Genomic DNA, 20,134 nt, shown 5'->3' on the forward strand with positions numbered 1-20,134 from the left:
AATTCACAGTGCAGATTTTTTAACTGAAAGTCACATTTATAGTTACCTCTGAATGAACTCCAGCGTTGCTGGCAGCTCGGCAGGGTACTTTAGGTTTAGAATATAGTAGGAGGCGTACAGCAGCTCCATAGCAGAAAGAAAGCTGATGCCTTCGAAGCACCTGGTGGCATCCACAGTCAAAACACAGGTGCAGTCAAAGACGCTTCTTCCTGGAAGAAGTCAAATTTTTTTTGTCATAAAGAATTGCTGAACAAAAAATATGATTGCAATCATGTTTCACAATACTAAAACCTAGGTTTTTTGGGAGTTTTATTGTTTTCAAACACGGCAGTTTTTCAGTTATCTGGGGAGGAGGTTTTCTGTGTTTTCCGGGTATTCGGATGAGTTTTATCGCTGCATTCTGGTGATATGTACGGTATCTTCCTTTTATCCAAGAGGCGAAACCGCACTCCGTTGAGGTGAATGAACTTGACATGCGATGAAAACAAGTCAAATCCCATCCCCCAAAAAAAAAAGTGAAGACACGCAAAACCCAATTAGAAAGAACACAAGTTTCACCAACAAGACAATCCTGTTTTGGTTGTTGGTGCTTCATGCAACACCCCCCCCCCCCCCCCTAGTATACCATGGTGATCCTGTACAGAAGCTAGCAACAAAGTGCATTGACCAAATTTGTGTTCGTCTTCAAAGTCTTCTAGCCTTCGAATGGCCCTGACTTATGGTAAAATAAAGTATAACTATGCCATATTGCTCTGAGGCTCTGACCTTATTCAATTAAAACCGAGAAGGAAATAATGAAGGTGTGATATATATTATTTCGTTTACCAAAAAACGCGTACCCTACCTGTATTGGATGTTACATAAACATCACAATTCTAGAGATAAATCCAATGTAAGAAATATATACAATATAAAAACCAAATTTCAGTAGCACCCGGCAACTGATTTTTAAGGATGTGCGGTTATTCGTAATTTTTGAATAAAGAATTGAGTATCTCCCGATTCGATTAGGAACCTAAATCAAATAAGTATTTTTCGCCTATTTAAACCACATACAAAGCATTCTATGCGTATTCGATTCGGTGCCATCACTATTCAATTCGTATTGAATATTGTTGCAATTCAATCACTATTCGATTTGTATTCGATTCGGTTAGAAAAATCACTATTTGCACACCCCTACAAATGTTTAAAGCTTTCTCAGTGACATCACAGGACAGACTGTATTTGTAGTAGCACAGCTGTATGACCCCATGTTCACAATCATCTTACTACGTCAGAAATATGTGCTTGGTATTTTCTGTGCCAAGGTGTAGATTTAGAGTTCTGGGTTTAGTGTTGGTTTTCGAAGCTTCCCTTTCTATGCCTTCAAACTGTTTTCTGGACTACACTACAGCGCACTTATATAAATTTTGCCATGCTATTATTATGTTCGTAGAATATTGGTTACATGATTTTGCTTTAGCCCCACACGCTATTTCAGTGTCATGAAAACTAACAAAGCATAAAACAAGACCCAATGACTACCTACATGCCCTAAAATGTTTCCACATTATAATTACTGCACATAAAAGTTGATGAGGTGCTTGCAGTATAATTGCCCTTGACTGAAGATACTTCTGAAACAGTGCGAGGTTACTATGTTGGAAAGCTAGCAAGCATGAGCTGTCACACAAGCACGACAGCAGGCGAAGGCCTCCGTCTTCAGTTTCGTCTACACCTTAATGATATTTGTATTACAATGTTCAAATGGCAATATGTGAACCATTTAAGTTCCTTAACCAGGTGGTTGATCATAAGAGCCATGCCATAGTCGACAATTCCTTCTAAAAGATCATGCCCCAAGCATGGTGGTAGGCCTGGCATGCAAACATGAAAATCAGACAACTCTTTAAAGGGCGAGTTCTTCTTAACACCCTTGTAGTGTTTCAAGTTTGGATCTTCTTGAACCTGCTGTACCGCAAAGTCATAAGACTCAACCGTTCGGATGTTGCTCTCTAACTGACCACTTCGAAATGCATCCAAGGTAATGTCACAAAAGCGACAAATGTTTGCACCCTTCGAAAAATTTTCCAAGAAGCCACCCAGGAAATGGCTACCAAGATTGTCTCCGGCAACAAAAGCTAGAGAAACTTTGTAGTGGCAACCATTGGTCGAAATTCCTTCATCTCCCAAGGTCTTTAAGTCTTGGATCAGTCTCTCAAAGATGGCATCACTGCCAAAATGCCTCACATCTTTCTCATAGCAAAGAAGAACAAGTTGCTGTTGATCTACCTGTGACCTCACAAAAGCAGGAAGGTTTCCGAGGCTAAGATACACTGCCAACATCTTGTATGTCCCACGACTTGGACCCAATGGATTTGCCACCTCAAATGCATCCTGATACAAGATAAGGGAGAGCTTCCTGTGACCACAGTCTTGCTTCTTTGCAAAAACCTCACCATCGGTGAAATCGGCATACACAGAGTCTTGACGAGGCCTCGGCATGAACACGAAGCAGTGTACTACCGTCTTATCTGTCAGCATCGATTCAAGTGTCTTCATAACAGGCACTGAGTGATAATGCCTTGCTTCATTGGATGCATCCATTCCCAGACTTATCGAAACAGGTGCAACATGTGGCAGGTTTTCACTATAGAACTTAGTCCTGCAATAAATGGATCGCAAGGCATCATCCTTAGATAAAGCACAGTGGAAAGGATCTTTCTGGAAACTTTGACAAATTACTTGTTCCCTTTCTTCATCACTCGTGGCATTTGTGATACCTTCAATCACATTCTTTTGTAATTCCTGTTGGGACAAACCATAAAGTCTCTGCAAGTCTTGGACTATTTCTTGAACCACAGTGTTTGGTACTAAGGGCTTTGCCTCCAGTTTCAACAAGAACAGTGCGAAACTCTTCTGGAAGTTGGCATCTTCAAAGAAAACACTCTCTTCTTCTTGCCCCTCTTGAGGCGAGGTCCCGATGCTGGAACCTGGTTCTAACTGTTCCACAGGACTTGTGCTTATGGGATTCTCAGGCGAGTCACCCATGACAGTTGGACCATCAGATCCCTTTACAAAGGCACTGTGCAACAGATCTTTCTTGTTGCGATGGTATAAAGAGAGGTGGTTCTTGAAAGAGCCTAGTGTGGTGAGCTTGCTGGAACAATCCTCATAAGGGCACTGCACTGGCTCCCTGTGTCTGAGATGCTCCCTAAGATGTTCCATTAAGGCATGGCGATCATTAAGTACTGCAGAACAATTTACTTGCGTGCATGAGCTAGTGGATGCAGATGGTGCATGTGAACTCTGAGGTGGCCTGTGACACCTGTTAACGTGACTTCGTAAAGCTGCAAAGTTTTGAAATGTTGCAGGGCAGTCATCAGTTCCACATGAAGCACGTCTCGCAGCTCCCTAATGAAGCAACGTATGGTTGAAGTATGCCTCCTGAGAACGGAACTTCTTTTCGCACAAGTTGCAACGATGCCGCATCTGATAAAAAAATAATAAAACAAAAACTCTTTGATGCACAAATCAGCTGAGTGACAGAACTTAGCACGGACACACGCAAAGGGGCAAGGGTTCTCTCATGCTCCTATACGCTTTCACTAAAGAGGATTTCTGCACCACAGTGCCAAGAACAAGAGCATGACAGGAGAGCAAGCTAAGTGATAACCAACAAAAATAAGATTCCAGTAAGGTTAGATTTAGCAATAAAAATGTAGAGACCAAAACCAGCTAAATTTTCTCCACACTTCTAGAGCATCGTTTGCAGTCAATCACTAACATACGGAACAAACACTGCCTCTACTATCCACAGATCACTGCTGAAAAACATTCAGCCACTACTACCTCATAAACCTAACCTTGTCACAGCTACATGCCTACAGCCATATTCAGGCTATAATCACATTTATTCAGAAGGCTATAACCAGATTGCTATGTGTTCTAAAAACATTGAGCGGCGATTTAGAGGTAAATGCGAAAGAAATCCGTCAGCATTTCCCTCTCTCCTTCCTGCCGGAACACAAGGACACAAGAACACACACGTTTTTCCACTGTGACACTCCTAATGCTAAAGCATTAAAATGCGTTAGCATTAGGAGCAACTGTTTGGAGAAGATAACCCTGGCGTTCTGTCCGGGGCGGTGAACATAAGAGGTGCACCGGAGGCCATAAATGTGCTCCTTGCTGCCGAGCGCCTGCTGAAGGCAAGCCTCAACAACGCTTCTGCCACGTGCATTCTATATATGAAAGAGTAACACGCAGGACACGCGTTAATGTCCTGTGATTGGATGCCCCGAATCCCGGCTATAGCGACAGAGCGTCGCTCTGGGAGTAAAAATCACTGCAGAGCCCTGGAACAATTATTCCCGCTCTTCATTGCCTACCGTATAATACCAAGCAAGCACCCCCTCCAAATTTAGAAATTATCCAATCAAAATAGGGAGGGGGCCCTTACTTTGTTCGGGAACAACATTCAAGATGGCGACCATAAAATATTCAAGTTTCATAAAATGGGAGGGGGCGCTTCCACGAGGGGGGGGGGGGGGGGGGGCATACTCTTTATTTTACGGTAACCAGCCTCGCACATTTACGAGCATGCTTGTGAATCTGCGAGGCTGGATGCACAATGTGCAAGTCTGGTCGCACATTCACGAGCACGATCGTGAATTGCGAGGCTGGTAAGGTGATGATGGGCCGAAATAATTGTTTGAGGGCTCTTCTTTGTTTTTTTATTGGCAGAACAAAGCTCTGCCACTATGACCAGGTTTTGGGTCGTCCAATCAATGAACGTTCACGCGCGTATAGCAACTTACGGTAGAGCTGCACGACGTCGTGCGTGCAGCATTACTCTACATAAAAAGAGTGTCCTTCTCAGGCCATAAGCGGGAGTTCACTTTGAGAATGCGCAGCGTTCAGAGAGCTACAGCGTGGCGTCCAGTGAATACCACTATTTACACTAGAGGTTTCAACTCGACAGGGGTAGCTTCGAAGTGTGTACATTCATTAGAAGCTCAAGTTATTTCGGGCATATCAGTCCCGATAAAAATGCATCCATTTAGTGCACAGATCACCCGGAGCCACGGAGCATCCGCAACACGCACACGAGTATTAACAAGACAATGACTGATTACTGGCTTAGCGTGGATAAGTTCACTCGGAGACTAAAAATATTGGTCGATAATCCGTTACTATCCCTAAGAAGCAAAAGTCTGCATTATTTCTCTGCATCAAGCAGATACCACCTTTATTTGACCGCATGTTTAGCAAGCTGGCAAGATCAACCACACGGTTGAGTAGCAGAAGAAACCAGTGCTCCACCATGCTTTCAGATGCATTTAAAGTAGAGTAAAGCTATATGCCATACGTCGTGCAACTTGACCGGAAATGGCTGTACGCATGACGCGCAGAGGTCATGACATTTGGGTAAACCTTTTCTGACGGCGCGTGTATCACCGGGGAGCTAGTTAATCATCATCATCATCATCATCATCCCCTCCCTCGCCCCCCCCCCCCCCCCCCCGGCCTGCGTTCGACAGTGTGCGGCTGCCAGGGATGGGCAAAAGACATGCAAATATGTATCGAAATACAAAATACTTCGTCAAGAATGTAATTAATTACAAATCTAATTACATTTTCAAAAAAGCATTTAAGTACAAAATACAAATACAATCAAACGTATTTGGTTCCCTCCAAATACTTTTCCAAATACATCCCTCAAAATTTGCGTCAGCAACTTTAGGGCACCTGCAGCGGGTTTCTGGGTATCTCATTTTAATCTTGCATCGCACACTCGGGAGTTAGTGTGCGAGGGTCTAGTAACGTAACAGAAATATAATCACAAAAAAAAAAAAAAAGATGTGATCAGCTTGGACGTAATAGGTGAAAAAGTACAGAGCTTCAATCAGCTTTTTTGTCGATTACATTTTGCTATAGACCAACAAAGACCGAGACGACCAAGACGCACTGCACTGCCTAAAGAATTTGTTATGAAAACCTGGACGACCGCGCATTTAGAATGTTCCAGGCAAAAATATGAATGGAAATCAGGCTGCAAAGCATCACAAGTTGTCACAGACACTTATTTAGCCAGTCTGCCTGTGACCGTCGATTCGTCACTATTCTTGCCCTGGACTAGCACCGTAATCGCAAAGCATTCAACGCTTGTGCTTGACTGAGAGACACTGCATTCAGTGCAGAACGTAGTTTTCTTCCTGCTCTGGGCAGCGCCTTTAAAATAAAGCCAGAGCAGAAAAAGGAAAAATCCCATGGCCGAATAGAGGATGGAGACTATATCTTACAACCACAAGCATAAAAACAAGAATTGTCGTGACAATAAATTTGAGGGATATTTTCGCCCATAATATTGTATTTAATTACAATTGTATTTGAAATGCTCACGTTTTAGTATTAAAATACAATCGTCAAATACATTACCCAAGTTATAATTAAATACACATGCAAAATACACAAAGTATTTGAAATACGTATTTCAAATACTTCTATTTGAAATACTGCCCATCCCTGGCGGCTGCTAAGTACAAAACTATTTACCGCGGCATCCACCGGCAACCCACGCAGCGCTGTCCTCGATTGCACCACCGAAAAAGGAGTCCCATACCATTTAGTTAAGCCGAATTTCAATGATGACATTCGTTTTTTTTTAGTGTTTATTGTAAATGGGATATGTAAATATCGCCAAATGCTCGACAAAACTAAATGTAAAAAAAAATTTAAGCTCACACGGGGGATCGAACTATATATAGGGTCCGCTGCGAATCAAGCAGACATCTAACCACTGAACTACGCCACCGCTTAGGAAACTCGTGACCATTCGTTTTGTGAGCGCGGTCATCTGTTTTTCCAGTCGCGCGAACCCTGCCTGCTGGGCGTGCAGAGTTTGGAACATCATGCCGGCCTGTTGTGATTGATGCACTGGTGTCTTGGGTTGAATCGATCCCGTGGTCTTAGCTGCATATGAGGTTCCGCCGCCTAGGTGTGCCAGTGGCGCAGGAACTGTTGCCAGGGGTGGAGGCTGTTCTTGTCCTTGTTCCTTTCCTGCTGTTGGTTTTGGGTTGTTGCGCCGCGGTAGGATCGCTTGGTGCGGGTAGTCTTTGCTGGTGGCTACGTGGGCACCGCCGCAGTTCCTGCACTTTGGGGTTTGCTCAGATTCTTCCATGCCATCGTGCTCGGAGCCGCACGTTCCGCATCGAACAGCGTCCCTAGGGCACACATCCATCTTGTGTCCGATCGCGTGGCAGCGAAAACACACCAGTGTACGTGGGCGGCACTCGCGTACGTTAAGGACCTCGCACATGTAGCTGACTTTCTTGGGGAGAACTCTGCCTTCAAATGTCACGAGGATGGTGTTCCCCTTGGGTCCCATCGGTCTTGCTGCAACGACTTTGTGACTCTTGCACACAATGTCTGCCTGTATAGACTCGGCGGTCGCCTCGTTTCCCTCGCCCGGGAGGTAGAGTACTTCCCGGCATTCGTTCCCTGCCATAGCTTTATAGGGCTGCAGTGGGTGTAACTCTGTGCCCTTTCGTATTTCCTTCACCTTGAGAAGTTTCTCCAATGTTTAGGGGGTCGCGTGTTGTTATGGCTATTGCATTTGCCTTTTCATTACGATGAACGGTGTACTGCTCATTACTCTGAATGCCGGTTTGTTTGACAGCGTCAAAGATTTCCTGCCCCGTGAAGGCATTCACCGCCTTTCTTCCAATGGACCAGAGTACCACCGTCTGTGTTGGTCGTGGAATTGGTTTTGACGTTTCCGCATCCTCCGGAGTCAGTGGGTTTCTTTTCCTCTTTCGTGGTGTTGCGCCTGGGAGCGGCCACTCTTGGTCGTCATCTCCTTCCATATTCTGCAACGCAGCTTGCGGTGACGTTCCATATTCGAAGGGCACTTCGGTGTTGTGTTTCTGGGTAAGGCCGCCATGGCAGATGAGATGCGGTGACTGTTGAAAACTGGTTGCCATCTGGTGTCAGCGAACGTGCTGTATATGAATGGTCGCTATCCGGAATACGCCGGTGCTCTTCTGACAAGGTCGTGTCATCTTGCGTATTTGTTTCGCTTCTAGGCGAGCGAGATCTTGCACGTGTCGATGGACGCCATTGCCGTGGTTCTTTTTGCCGCACTTGTTGAGGTGGGCAGTGCTCAGCTTGCGGAGACGGTGTGAACTGCGCCATAAAATGATTCAGTGCCTCGAGGAATGCGGGGTTCTGCTGAATCAGAGTCGTTAATATATTAAATGTATGTTCGAGACTTGGTGGCGGTAGTCTCTGTGGTTGTTCTTGAGATGGTGGAAGGCTTTCTTGCTGTGAGTGTGGTCTGTCACCAGGAAAATGGTCGGCTCCGGGTGGTGGCTTTGCTGGGTGATACTGGACATTTCTGTGCCGGAAGCCTCCGGCGGCGATGGTAATAGGTCACCACCCGACCTGATCTGGCCCGAGGCCAGGGCCAAGGCCGCAGGGAACCCGCAGGAGTGGGCGTTAGGCTAATCTCGCAGGAGTCGTAAAAATACGTCCTTAGAGAAGGGCGTGGTCGTCTCTCTGCGCTGAGCGGGTCTTCTCAGTCCCAGAGAGTGCCAGAAAATTTCTAGCTGATAGAGGGCGCGAGAGTCGCACCAGCCGCATCAGCATCAGCAACATGGCGGCGGCTTAGGAGCGTTTTTTTGAAAAGCTGTATTGGGCGGCCATGCTTCTATCCCTGCTTTGATGATGATGATAGCGCGACAGTAGTGTCACCTCTAGGTCGATCGATGTCCTGTTGTTTTCTGCAATAGGCGAAATTTCACCACCATGCACGGACATATTAAGCAAGTGTTTGAATCTTTTGCATATGTAAAAGATAAAACTCGGAATGAGAATACTAACTGGAGGTGCCACCCAACATCTGTAGACGGGTGCCACGGACGCCTGACGACCCAAGGAGACATTATTGTCTCGATGAAAGGACATTCCCACCCATCAGAACCATCGGTTAAGGACGTCTTGTTGGCAGGAGACGACCTCAATCACAGGGCCACCTGCTGTAGTGACCCACCTTGCCTGATAGTTAACGTAACTTTCATGTCCATTTTTCTACTTACATGGAATTGCTTATTCATATGTTTAACTGGATATACAGGATCTGCATTTCTCGCAGGCTTCTTTGAATGCAGTAAAAAAAAAAAGAAGAAAAAACTTACTCAAAATTGTGTTGTAGGGGAACAGCTGGCGCGGATGTTCGATCGCCGGTTAAATTGTAGATGCGGGCATCTTAGCGAAATCAAAAACAAAGCAATCTCTGGACGAAAACTTTTTCTCAATTTATACAATTACGTTTGGTAGTGTTAAGGTAGGTTTAAATTCAGGCGTTTCTCATTTTTAAAATTACCAAGTGCCGGCGCGTCTAACAAAAAGTGCGCACGAAACCCGCGCTCACGTGACCAGCAACAGCCAATTCAACGAGAGCGTTTCGTAGGGGCGCGTCGTCTGCTGTAGATAGGGTCACCCCGCAAACTACTGAGGCGGGGTCTAATAAACCCTAAACTTTATAGGAAGTGCCGTTGTTCAACCGACTTCGCATCAGAGTGGTTTTGAGAAGTGTGACGTCGGCTTCCGCTTTTCAATTGCTCATTCTTTTGACCTGGAATCAATCTGCACGCATTTTCCCACGTCAAGGCTTGCTGACGGCGCGCTGAGCCTTGCTGCTTCGGTAACATGATCTAGGGATTGCAAGAAGTGAAAGTGCGCAGGCGAGCGGGCGAGCTGTTTGGGAAACACCATAGAAAAACATCTCCGTATGTCAGGTTTTAGTTTAGCACTTTGGCAGCAGCAGCGTCGTCAGTAGTGCACCGTCGGATAACATCTCGCCTTCGCCACTTCCAGTTCTTCCACGTTCTGCTGAGTGGTGTTGGCTGCTACCGGAAAACCGCAAGAATCGGATCTGCTCCTGATACTGAACTTGGCAAGTCACCCGCACGGCTCAATCACCGTCATCGCCCTGTGCCACCAGCCAATCACCGTTTGAAGCGATGTCAGCGACACCTTCTACTGGGTTAAAGAAGCTGTTGGGAGGCATGGGCCATCTTTTTGGCAGCAGCAGCGGCGTCAGTAGTGCACAGTCGGATAACATCTCGCCTTTGCCACTTCTAGGTTAGTTTTTCCCCTGAGTTTATATAAAAGGCATTGATTGCTGCTGCTGCTGCTGCCAAACATCAGTCTATTTTGAATTGTTTCTCACTTGGCATAGTTCTCGATGCCGTCGTCGGAGGATGATGATGATGTTTTTTGTTCAAAATGTCGCTCTCTGATCGGAAGTGATGCCTTAACATCCAGATTGTGACCGTTCCTACCACTTGGGCGAATGCTCTGGTGTATCTGAGTCAACGTATAAATCTAAGAAAGGTGGTTACAAAAAGGCTTGGCGATGCCCGAGCTGCAAATCAGGAAAATCCAAGGGAGATCAGGCAGGGAAAAGTAAACCGGACCTTGATTTAGCACGCTTACTAGCGGATATAAACCGTAAGCTTGACGGCCTGGAACCCTTGAAAGTGACCGTTGACAACATCGGAAAAAAAAACTCAAGAGGTGTCTAAACAATATGATGACGTCCTAAAAAACCCAATTCGGCACGACAAAGAGCATTAAAGAGCTGAGAAAACGCATGGACGCTGCAGAAAAAGTGAACCCTGCAAATGAGATCGAGCACCTGCAGAGTGAAATTAGCGATCTTGAGTGGCAATCAAGGAAACTAATCCTCGAGGTTCACGGCGTTATCAAAACTGAAAACGAGAACTTGCTTGATAAGGTCAACGAGGTAGCGTCCAGATTGCAGCTTCCACCCCTAACAACGAACGATGTAGTTGGTACACACAGATTACCTGCTAAACCCGATAAGGTGCCGCATATCATCATCCGCTTGCCAGACAAACCACGAGAGAACAGTGGCTGCAAAACAAAGGAAAGCTGTTCGGAAGCAAGCCCGATGTGTTTATTGTCGAAAACATGACTAAGAAAAAGTGAAAGCCGTTTACAACTTCCTGTAACGCCGAATTGGAGCGCAGCTCTTGAGGAGGAGGAGGGAAGGGTACTGAAGGGAGGGTAGACCCCTCCTCCTCCTTCTCCTCCTCCTCCCCTCATTCTTTAATATGCTCCAGGGGGTCACCTGACTTGGGGGGGAGGGGGTCACGTGACCTCGGGGAGGGGGCCACGTGACCTGGCGGGCCACGTGACCTCGGGGGGGGGGGGGGGGTCACGAGACCTTGGGGGTCACGTGATTTTGGGAGGCATCACGTAACCTGGGGGTCACGTGACCACACCCCAAGGTCACGTGACCTAGGGGTGACGTGACCTTGGGGTGACGTGACCTTGGGGTGACTTTGGGAGGGGTCACGTGACCTTGGGATGACCTTGATAGGGGTCACGTGACCTTGTGGTGACCTTGGTTACGCCGATGGCGACGCCGACGCTGCTCAAGCCGGAAACGGGCGCCTAAGAGCTGCGCTCTAAAACAGGGGACTACTGTGGAAGGCAAAAGGGTGGGCTTGAGGGGCTGGTTTTCGGTACGTGTGGCACCGCAGCGAGAGTACCTTAGTACGAAAACAGGACGGTGACTGACCGACTGTTGTAAGGAGCGAGGATGACTTGCTTCGTCATAGTAGGTAAACCGGTCAATCTTTCCTTCGTGTTTTGAAACAGGTTTTTAGAGCGCAGCTCTTAGGTGCCCGTTTCCGGCTTGAGCGGCGTCGCCGTCGGCGTAACCGCGCGGTGCATTATGGGTAAATTTTCCCGAAGGAACCCGAGGACCTCGGAAGGACCTCGGGTTCCTTCGGGAGGGCCTCGAGAGGACCTCGGGCTCCTTCGGGAGGACCTTGGGTTCCTTCGGGAGGACCTAGGGGGGGGGGGGTCACGTGACGATGACGTCATCTGTGATGATGACGATGCCGATGACGTCATCAGTGGTGATGGCGATGCGGATGCCAATGAGTTCATCGGCATCCGCATCGGCATCATCACTGATGACGTCATCGTCACGTGACCCCCCCAGGACCTCGGGTTCCTTTGGGAGGACCTCGGAAGCACCTCGGGTTTCTTCGGGAGGACCTCGGAAGGACCTCGGGTTCCTTTGGGAGGACCTCGGAAGGACCTCGGGTTCCTTTGGGAGGACCTCGGAAGGACCTCGGTTTCCTTCGGGAGGACCTCGGGAGGACCTCGGGCTCCTTCGGGAGGACCTCGGGAGGACCTTGGGTTCCTTCGGGAGGACCTAGGGGAGGGGGTCACGTGACCTGGGGGTCACGTGACGATGCCGATGACGTCATCAGGGACGTCACTGATGACGTCATCAGTCATGATGACGATGGCGAGGCGGATGCCAATGACGTAATCGGCATCCGCATCGTCATCATCACTGATGACGTCATCGTCACGTGACCCCCCCCCCCCCCCCCCCGAGGTCACGTGACCCCCCCCCCCCCTTCCGAGGTCAACTGATCCCCCCAGTACCCTTCCCTCCTCCTCCTCAAGAGCTGCGCTCAAATTCGGCGTTAGGGAGTTGTAAACGGCTTTCATTTTTTTTTTCTCCTCAATGGCGAACCAAGCTCCTTTGCTTCCTAAGGACCTTATCTGTCACCTTGAGCAAGAAAGTGGTTCTTATTTGACTTGTTTTCATTTAAATGTACAATCAGAAGTTAATAAGAAAACTAACCTTGAACTTCTTTTCGAACAGTTTAGTGGTCTTTTTGATGTTACTATGTTTACCGAGACTTGTTACACTGATAATTTTGATATCTTTTGTTTACCATCGTATAAAACTTATATTTTGAATCGTACTTTAAAACGCTACGAGGATTAGCTCTCCTGATAACAGAAGACATAAACTGTGATCTTTTGAGTGACTACACTTGTATCACTAAGGATGTGGAAGTATTGTTTCTGCGCAAAAACCAGAACATTTGTGCTGTTGCTTACCGCCCACCAGATGCTAGCATTTCGGAATTTTTTTAGTTTTTTTAAATCGTTTTTGAGTTTTATAAACGAGGAATATTATAACGTCATTTGTGGTGGTGACTTCAATATAAATATGTTTTCTGGCAGTGCCACGAAAAAGGAAATGGAGAGCCTTGTTGGCGTGCACGAGTGTATTAATCCAATCGCTAAACCCCACCTGAATTACTTTGCACTCAACAACTGTTTTAGACTTATTTATAACAAATTATCACCTGGATAGGGTAAAAAGTGGAGTAATTAGCGGTGACCTGAGTGACCATCTTCCAATATTTTTTACAGGTACAATATAATCTACGTAGGAAGACAATAAAAAACCAATCCATATTTATTCAAAATGTAAAAATCAACAACCTCGACGCCTTTAGACGGGACATAGCAGCTATAAATTGGGCCGCTGTGCTTTGGCAAAGTACTGCCAACGATGCTTATAACACATTTCTAGAACTGGTTCTTCAATTGTATTGACATCACTTTCCGTATAAATCCATAAGGCAATCCAAAACGATTCGAAACCCGTGGATAACCTGCGCCATGTTCAAAAGGATTCGCAGAAAAGATGCTTTATATAATCGATTTCTTAAAAACCGCGATCCGGACGCCCTTCAAATTTTCAAGACTTATCGAAACAACTTAAATAAAGAACTAAAGAATTAAAAAAAAAACGTTACTACTCTTCCATTTTTCCGGCATCAAGTGATCGCACCAATGTTATGTGGAAGTATCTAGGTTCTTTGGTTAAGAGTGCTCCTGTGTCAAACACCATTGAAACGTTACTATACAAAGGTGTTTACGTAACCGGTCAAGACTTAGCAAATGTGTTTAACGATCATTTTGTAAATCTAGGTAGCACTGTCGATGGTTCCGACTCCTGCAAATATATTCAGCAAAGGAACTGTAGTTCTATTTTTTAGAGCTAATTACCAGCACAGAAGTCAGTAATGTCATAATCCAGCTAAAAATAGTGCAAGTTGTGATGTTGATGAAACAGAAATTCGTCCAATTAAATATGTTATTGATAGAATTGATCCCGTGTTAATGTATATATTTAATCTTTCTTTTGAATTGGATGTATTTCCTAGGCGAATGCAGATAGCAAAGGTGTCTGTTTTATATAAAAAAAAGGCGATAAAAAGGAGCTAGGCGATTATAGGCCCATTCCTATATTGTCCGTTTTTTCTAAAGCTTTAGAAAAATTAAACTATCATCGTTTAGTAAACCTTTCAAACAAATATCATCTTATTACCTCTTCTCAATTTGGTTTCCGGAAGGACTGTTCTACTGAAACAGCGTTACTTAGCCAAAAAGAATTCAGTTTGAAAAATTTTCGAAACAAAAAATAGTGCCAGGGTTATTCTTATATTCCAAGAAAGCATTTGACTGTCTAAGTCATGATATCTTATTTAAAGAACTTGAATGTATGGTATCCGTGCACAGGCACTGTTGCTTTTACAGTCCCACTTGCAATATCGCAGATAATTTGTATGCATAAACAGTTATTCATCCACGGTAAAACTTATCACCTCAGGTGTTCCGCAAGGAGGTATTTTAGTACCCTTTCTTTTTAACTTATACGTAAACGACATTGCTAACATAACAAGGAAGGAAAATTTGTTAACTATGCGGATGATACTAGCATATTTTTTTCTTCCGAAACAGGTGATGACCTAAGTGATATGACCAACTCCACTTTATCAAAGATAAAATCATGGAGCGATTGTAACTCTTTAAAGGTAAACATTAATAAAACAAAAGCTATAATTTTTCGTCCAAAAGACAAGTCTGCGGTTTTATCTAGATCACTGAATTTAAATTCTTGTCCAGTTAGTTCGTTCAAAACTCTTGGCGTATTTTTGAATGAGAACATGTCCTGGGATTGTCATATAAATTATCTTATTCCAAAATTATGCGGAGTAATTTGGGTCCTAAATCGCAACCGTTCTTTGTTGCCCGCGAATTTTAAATTGTTACTTTACAACTCTCTATTTTTCTCCCACTTAACATACTGCCATCTAGTATGGGGTTCATCGACACTAACCAATATGGGAGAACTGTTTTTGTTACAAAAAAAATATTGAACATATGTAATGTCCCTTATGATGTTCACACTTCTGAAATATTTAGAAATTTTTAGATAATTACTATTTACAAGTCTTAGGATTATAGACTATGTGCTAGTTTCACGAGGGAAAAGTGAGGGGCTAATATTTTTTTTTTAGAAAACATTGCAGGTTTAGAGGAAAATTCGCCAGCATACCCCACTCGCGGCTCGGAGAAGTGGAAGATGGTGACTCAGCGAACTAACTATGGTTTTAAATACTTAAATTTGCCCTACCCCACTTGCTAAATAATTTGTATATTGATGATGTAGATTTTAACTCTAAAACTTCTAAAGAATTGCGTTTGTATTTTTCCTCCTGATTTGTACCTGGTTTCTACTTTGTTTTATTTTGCTCCATTATTAAGCCAAAGCTCATAGTTTTGTCATTTTTAATTTTTGCTTTTTGCGTTTGTCTACTTGCTTCAAAAAACAGGCAAGTGCGTAGTTATGTATCTTCCAATTATAATAGCAGTAAGGGCTGCAAGAGAGGTCACGTGTAGGTCGTCGATGCGGTCTCGGCCCCGTGCGAAGGCAGGACAGTACTTTATGAGATGCCACAGATCTGCACGACACTGTTGGAGACAGTGGCTACATCTTGGTGGTGCGGCTGATACAGGTGGCGGCTGCCACTTACTATGTGTGGTGTGTAGGCCGCGTTCGCGATGATTTTGTTTTTAAAAACTTCTTGCTGCCTAGAAAGTCCTTTGATGACAGGCATCTGCGTTGAAGCCTCCATGATACGCTGTTTGCTACCGGTCTTGATGGAGGTACAAATAAAGTGCATGTAGGCTATATTGTCACGGTTGGTGACCAAAAGAAAACAGGAAATAAACAGGGAGAAATAAACGTTTAATGTGGCGAACTTGTGCCGAAAAATAAAAGGGTACAAAGATAATAACAGAGCGTCGCGGGCGTCGAAGTCGGCGTAGCAGCACAGTCGAACGCTGGGGCGAAAAACTGACTGTGGCTCGCCACGCGGAGCCCCTTATGTACATGAGTGGTCTTCTGGAATAATCGGCGTAGAAACTTCGACGCGTAGAACATTCGGGCCTGGAACAAGCAACATGATTCTCGAATTCTCCAGAACACTGAATTGCAGGAATAAACAAAAGACACGTCGCTCCCAGGATTGAAACCCTAGCTTTTCGCGTGGGAGGCAGGCGCGATAACCATTAGGCCACGCGGGCGCTGCCTACTTGGCTTGCGCGCGCGGCATTACTCCCCCCTTTAAAAAGTGCATCGCCCCGATGCAGCACAAAACAAAACAAAGCAAACAAAAAGAACGGTAAACTAAAGAGTCATTTGGAATACGTAAGGTCCACTGTCCTATCGAGCGTAGTACGGCTTCATGCGCACGACGTGGACGACTTCTGGTCGTGGAGGGCGGCGTGATGAAGTCCGTGTTCCATCGGGCATCACCTCGTAGTTCAGATCACCGAGTCGACGAAGCACTTTGTAGGGTCCAAAGTAGCGCTTCAGGAGTTTTTCGCTGAGACCACGGCGGCGGATCGGTGTCCACACCCACACCGTGTCTCCGGGCTGGAAGTAGACGTCCCGGCGACGAAGGTTGTAGCGGCCAGCGTCGACGCGTTGCTGGTCTTGAATCATGAGTCGGGCGAGCTGGCGGACTTCTTCGGCGCGTTGAGCAACCGCCTGGGCGTCGTCGCTCTCATTGTCAGATGGCTCATGGGGCAGCATTGCGTCCAGCATGGTCGTTACCTTCCGACCATGTACCAGCTGGAAAGGGGTGAATCCAGTGGTCTCCTGAACCGCCGTATTGTAGGCAAACGTGACGTAGGGCAACACCTCGTCCCACGTCTTGTGCTCTACGTCGACGTACATAGAGATCATATCGGCGATTGTCTTGTTGAGTCGCTCGGTCAGCCCGTTGGTCTGCGGGTGGTATGCAGTGGTTCGACGATGGCCGGTGCCACTGAGACGAAGAATCTCTTGCGTCAGCTGGGCCATGAACGAAGATCCGCGATCTGTAATCAGAACTTCGGGAGCGCCGTGCCGGAGGACGATGGACTCGATGAAAAACTTGGCGACTTCCACAGCAGTCCCTGAAGGAAGAGCTTTCGTTTCGGCGTACCGCGTGAGATAATCTGTGGCGACGATGATCCAGCGGTTCCCCGACGTCGAAGGCGGAAAAGGACCAAGTAGATCCATTCCGATCTGCTGGAAGGGTGTAGTTGGAGGAGAAATGGGCTGCAGAAGTCCGGCCGGCCTCGTCGGCGGTTTCTTGCGTCGCTGGCACTCGTGGCATGATCGTGTGTATAGGTGGACGGTCTTGGGGAGCTTCGGCCAGTAATACTTTTCACGAATACGGGCCAGTGTCCGGCTGTAACCAAGGTGTCCGGATGTCGGGTCGTCGTGGCAGACTTGGAAGATCTCTTCTCGAAGGTCACTAGGGATTACCAGCAACCACGGTGTGTTGTTGTCGCCGAAGTTCTCTTTGTAGAGTACACCTTGTCGGATGGCGAAGGTCGGCAGTACTCGTGAGAAGACACGTGGCACGGTACTCCTGCCCCCTTCCAGGTGCTCGATTAATGCGCGCAGCTCAGGATCGTCCCGTTGACGTCGTGCCATATCGTCGGTGTTCACTGCTCCTAGGAAGCACTCGTCGTCATTGTCGTCGCTGCAGCCGGAAGGGATTTCGACGGGGGCTCTGGACAGGCAGTCGGCGTCGCTGTGCTTGCGGCCTGAGTTATAGACCACTGTCATGTTGAACTCTTGTAGTCGAAGACTCCATCGAGCGAGGCGTCCTGACGGGTCCTTCAGGTTCGCAAGCCAGCAGAGCGAGTGGTGGTCCGTGACTACACGGAACGGGCTCCCGTACAAGTACGGACGAAACTTCGTTATTGCCCAGACGACCGCAAGGCATTCTTTCTCAGTCGTGGAGTAATTTTTCTCCGGCTTGGACAATGTACGACTTGCGTAGGCGATGACTCTCTCGATGCCTTCTTGCACTTGGACTAGTACTGCGCCCAGTCCCGCGTTACTTGCGTCCGTGTGAATTTCTGTTTCCGCATCCTGGTCGAAATGTCCAAGCACAGGAGGAGTCTGGAGTCGTTGTTTCAGTTCGTCGAATGCCTGCTGTTGCTCCTCGGCCCATTCGAACTTCTCGGCGTCCTTCGTGAGATTCGTAAGTGGTGCGGAAATCCTTGCGAAATCCCGAACGAAGCGTCGATAATAGGCACAAAGTCCAAGGAATCTTCGCACGGCCTTCTTATCTGTCGGCGCTGGAAATGCCGCTACGGCGCGAGTCTTCTCGGGGTCTGGGCGGACGCCTTCGTTACTAACCACGTGGCCAAGGAACTTCAGTTCGTCATAGGCGAACCGGCACTTTGACGGCTTGAGTGTGAGTCCGGCGGTCTGAATGGCTTGAAGAACAGCTCGGAGTCGTCTCAAGTGCTCGTCGAAGTCAGCTGAAAATACTACGACGTCGTCAAGGTAGACGAGACAACTCTGCCACTTCAGCCCTGCCAGTACGGTGTCCATGACACGCTGGAAAGTTGCTGGCGCCGTGCATAGTCCGAAGGGCATCACCTTGAACTCGTACAGTCCATCCGGCGTGACGAAGGCTGTCTACTCTCGGTCCCGTTCGTCGACCTCGATTTGCCAGTAGCCGCTCTTCAGATCCATCGATGAAAAGTATCGAGAGTGGCGCAGCCGGTCTAGAGTGTCGTCGATGCGGGGGAGTGGGTAGACGTCTTTCTTCGTAACCGTGTTGAGCTGCCGGTAGTCCACGCAGAACCGAAGAGTTCCGTCCTTCTTCTTAACCAGCACGACTGGAGAAGCCCATGGACTGCTTGAAGGTTGGATTATGTCGTCATTCAGCATCTCTTGAACTTGCTGATGGATCACCTCCCTTTCCTTAGTGGAGACTCTGTACGGCGATCGATGCACAGGGCGCGCGTCGTCCTCGGTAACGATGCGGTGCTTGGCAACCGCGGTCTGGCGCATCTGACGACGTCGCAAAGCAGTCGCGGTATTCGGCGAGGAGGTTAGCCAGCTGACGCCGTTTAGGGCCCGGAAGCTTAGGGTCAATGTCGAGCTGCGCTGGCGACGTACTGTCTTGGTGGGGCGGCGAGGATTCGTCAGTAATCGCGGTGATTTCGGCGGGGTTTCGGAGTTTCTCGACGTGGCCCACGGCTGCACCTTTCGTGAGGTGTTGCGTTTCGTTTCGGAAGTTCGTCACGAGGGCCACAGTCCGCCCGTCCTGCAGTTCAGCTACTCCCCTTGCGACGCCTATGCCTCTTCCCATGAGCAATTGGAGGCTTCCCTCGAGAAGAACTTCGCCACAGGAAGCTTCATCGATCCCGACAAGTACGAAAACACTCGACCGCGGTGGTAGGTTTACGTGGTTTGCGAGGACTCGGACCGTGGGTGACGTCGCTTGGGGTTCCTCCGCTGGTGGAGCAGGTTTTCGTAGCGTCAGCCGGTTTGTTCCGAGGTCGATGACGGCGCCATACTCGCAAAGAAAGTCCATTCCGAGGATAACGTCCCTCGAACAGTCTTGCAGAACGACGAACTTGACAGGGCACGTTTCACCGTGGATCTCGACGCGAGCAGTGCATCTCCCGACTGGTGTGATGAGATGTCCTCCGGCGGTTCGTATTTGGGGTCCTTCCCACGGCGTCATGACTTTTCGAAGGCGGCGGGAGAGCCTCCCACTCAAGACTGAGTAGTCTGCTCCGGTGTCCACGAGTGCCGATGCGTCGAGGCCGTCGATCACAACGTTCAGGTTGTTGGACACCGATGCAGGAGCGTCGTTGTGATGCGTGGGGTCGGGAGAGTGGGAGCGCTCCGTCGTTCTTGGAGGCTCTTTACGTCGGTTGTCTTCGGCAACTCCACCTCCAGGGGTTGCCGCGCCTAGTTTCCCCGGTGAGGAGCGAGGGGTGACAGGCTTTCACGTCGGGGTCGGTGCATCGGCGAAGCTGGACGTCGGGGCGATGGCGACCGGAACTCTCGGCGGGACGCAGGCTCGGGGGACTGGGGTCGTCGCAGGTACTCGTCGATCTCCCGAGGGCGTTCACCATACCGGGGGCGCGG

Source organism: Ixodes scapularis, unplaced genomic scaffold, assembly GCF_016920785.2.
Source record: "Ixodes scapularis isolate PalLabHiFi unplaced genomic scaffold, ASM1692078v2 PGA_scaffold1__304_contigs__length_218370807, whole genome shotgun sequence".
Classification (NCBI taxonomy): Eukaryota; Metazoa; Arthropoda; class Arachnida; order Ixodida; family Ixodidae; genus Ixodes; species Ixodes scapularis.